Source organism: Procambarus clarkii, chromosome 26 (genome assembly GCF_040958095.1).
Source record: "Procambarus clarkii isolate CNS0578487 chromosome 26, FALCON_Pclarkii_2.0, whole genome shotgun sequence".
NCBI lineage: Eukaryota > Metazoa > Arthropoda > Malacostraca > Decapoda > Cambaridae > Procambarus > Procambarus clarkii.
Window position 1 is genome coordinate 18,874,812 of NC_091175.1, and position 3,886 is coordinate 18,878,697.

Below are 3,886 nucleotides of genomic sequence, written 5' to 3' on the forward strand. Positions count from 1 at the left end.
TCTAACCGACGCTTGAAACAATCAAGTAACCCCACGCCCACTATGCTATCCAGTAATTTATTCCTCAAATCATCCACCCTTTGTCCTAACCAGTATTTACCCAGGTCTTTCCTAAATATTAACTTATCCAATTCATATCCATCGGTTCGTGTGACTTTGCGTTGATATATTGAACATCATATTTCGAGAATATTTCCTTTCTTATCCCCTTTCATTCCCTTGTGCATTTTAATCGTGTTCAGAACCGGAATGGCTACGCAAATGGATTTCTCGCTGCGTCTTGTAGCGTCTGCGTCCTGCGTCTAAATGACGCAATTACCAACGTCATTTAGATCAACGTATGAAGGCAGGACGTCCACAAGGCTCCTGTTGCTGTGGTCGTGTGAAGTATTTTGATCCTTACAAGCATCAGTGAAGGTTACAACTGTAAAGAATGACTTTGTGTCTACCGATAATAGTCAACCACTCAATTACAATCAACAAAACAATCATTAACAACCCAAATACTATTATCAACCCCACAAAACAATCATCAACCCCACAAACACCATCACCAACCCCACAAAACAATCCTTACCCCACAAACACCATCACCAACCCCACAAAACAATCCTCAACCCCACAAACACCATCACCAACCCCACAAAACAATCCTCAACCCCACAAACACCATCACCAACCCCACAAAACAATCATCAACCCCCAAACACCATCATCAACCCCACAAAACAATCCTCAACCCCACAAACACCATCATCAACCCCACAAAACAATCCTCAACCCCCAAACACCATCATCAAGCCCACAAAACAATCATCAACCCCCAAACACCATCATCAACCCCACAAAACAATCCTCAACCCCACAAACACCATCATCAACCCCACAAAACAATCCTCAACCCCCCAAACACCATCATCAAGCCCACAAAACAATCATCAACCCCACAAACACCATCACCAACCCCACAAAACAATCCTCAACCCCCCAAACACCATCATCAACCCCACAAAACAATCCTCAACCCCCCAAACACCATCATCAACCCCACAAAACAATCCTCAACCCCCAAACACCATCATCAAGCCCACAAAACAATCCTCAACCCCACAAACACCATCATCAAGCCCACAAAACAATCCTCAACCCCACAAACACCATCATCAACCCCACAAAACAATCCTCAACCCCCCAAACACCATCACCAACCCCACAAAACAATCATCAACCCCCAAACACCATCATCAAACCCACAAAACAATCATCAACCCACAAACACCTCAGGAAAGGGCACTTTAGATGCCTCATCTTCCCTTACATGACAAGTCCTATGTGTATATAATTATTTTCAATCAAAATTATGTCTCAACTAATTCACAAATTGACTAAATTTAGTTTCCTTCCATTTCGCCCATAATACCGACATTTTGACGGATTACTGTATTTAACTGCAGAGTAATTAACTCATTTTTCAATTAAAATAGGTTTTTTCGATTAAATGTTTCACGTGTTCAAATTTGTTGATCATAATAGCCAACAAATTAAATAATATTGTAATTTACTGATGATTTATAATTTTCTGAGCATTTGTGTTTATTTTAAGTTCTTTTACTGATTAATTCTTTGCCAATTTCGTGAGAATTGACGATTGTTATTAATAAATTAATTAAGCGAGATATAGTTTCTTCACCATTCATACAGGGATGTGTATACACCAAGAGGTGTATACATACTGCTTCTCAGTTTACGCTGAGTATATTTAGTCCTTAACAATAACTAGGGCTAAAGTATAGTTGCTGGTTGGTCAGTAAACTATTGTAGTATGGTATACTTTAAAGTATTGTGGTTTTTATTGTGGATGAAAAATGGTTTACACACGACTCACAACTGATGACGTCCGAACACTTTCGGAACAAGTGCTTCGCTCACGTTCTCTGTTCGAACCACAATTTTATAAACAGCCTGTCCTCCAAACAAAGACCCAAAGTCCATTCCATGCACCCGCCAAACCCGCTGTTTATGAATGAAAAACGGTTTACACCAACCCGTCCTCGACTCAAGTCCATTACATCCAGCGGTCAACCCCACAGACGCATTCATAAATTTTAACATGCTGTTCATTCAAAACGGGAATTTTCTCAAGTATAAATTAATATTATAATATATTGGCATATTGTGTATATATAGGCATAGGATAGGTTAGGTTAGGTGTTTAGGTTCTGTTGGCGATTATTTGTATTTGTAGTACGTGGGTGAAGCATTTATAGCGGTGCGATTCGAACAAAATTCGTCAGTGAAGCACTTGTTCCGGATATGTTCGAACGTCAGCAGTTGTGAGTCGTGTGTAAACCGCTTTTCATTCATAAACAGGGGGTTTGGCGGGTGGATGGAATCACTTTTGGATCTTTGTTTGGAGGACGGGCTGTTTACACACGCCTCACAACTGATGACGTTCGAACACTTCCGGAACAAGTGCTTCACTGACGACTTGTGTTCGAACCACAACGCTGTAAATGCTTCACCCACGTACTACAAATACAAATAATCGCCAACAGAACCTAAACACCTAACCTAACCTAACCTATGACTATATATGCACAATATGCTAATATATTATAATATTAATTTATACTTGAGAAAATTCCCGTTTTGAATGAACAGCAAGTTAAAATTTATGAATGCGTCTGTGGGGTCGACCGCTGGATGGAATGGACTTGAGTCGAGGACGGGTTGAAACTGCACCTAACTATACAAAGAATGTTAATGTATAACAATATTAATATATCAAAGAGAACAAACCTATTTTTAGTACACTATATGTTAAAATTGATAACTGCATCTTGGGGGGAGATCTGGGTGGGGAGGTCTGTTGGGGGAGGGGAGAGGGGAGGAAGGATGGACGGCCGCCGCGTTAACGAGGTTAGCCTGAAGACAGGTTGGGCCATAATCTGTCTGTTTCGCGTTCGAGTGCGCCCGCAGGAGGCTACTGCGCCGTCCACACGTGGAGTAGCACAGACTAACCGGGGATAGGTTTCTGGTGCCGTTCAGAAACGGATTGGTGGATCGAGCCTGTCCTCGGCGCCTGCCCACGGCTTTGCGATGGTTGGGATGGAGGATAGGAGGTAAGTGAGCCCTGTTTGTTGCCTCAGTGTTGGTGGGTATTGGGTAGAACGCCAAGGGGTCACAGCAGCTCCCAAAAATTCAATTTTATTTTAAAATTCCAAATTATTTGCATCTTATTATTCGTATTTGTAGGCTCGTGCTCTTGAGCCCCGCCTTTGAAATCGTCGGTTGTCTAATGTACTGACTCCCAACCGTTGTTTCCTCTGTAATATTTGATATATATATTTCTGGCCCGCGCGCGCACACACACACACACACACACACGTGTGTGGGGGCTTCGTAGCCTGGTGGATAGCGCGCAGGACTTGTAATTCTGTGGCGCGGGTTCGATTCCCGCACAAGACAGAAACAAATGGGCAAAGTTTCTTTCACCCTGAATGCCCCTGTTACCTAGCAGTAAATAGGTACCTAGGAGTTAGTCAGCTGTCACGGGCTGCTTCCTGGTGTACTCACCTAATTGTACTCACCTAATTGTGCTTGCGGGGGTTGAGCTTTGGCTTTTTGGTCCCGCCTCTCAACCGTCAATCAACTGGTGTACAGATTCCTGAGCCTATTGGGCTCTATCATATCTACACTTGAAACTGTGTATGGAGTCAGCCTCCACCACATCACTTCCTAGTGCATTCCATTTACTAACTACTCTGACACTGAAAAAGTTCTTTCTAACGTCTCTGTGGCTCATTTGGGTACTCAGCTTCCACCTGTGTCCCCTTGTTCGCGTCCCACCAGTGTTGAATAGTTCATCCTTGTTTACCCGGTCGAT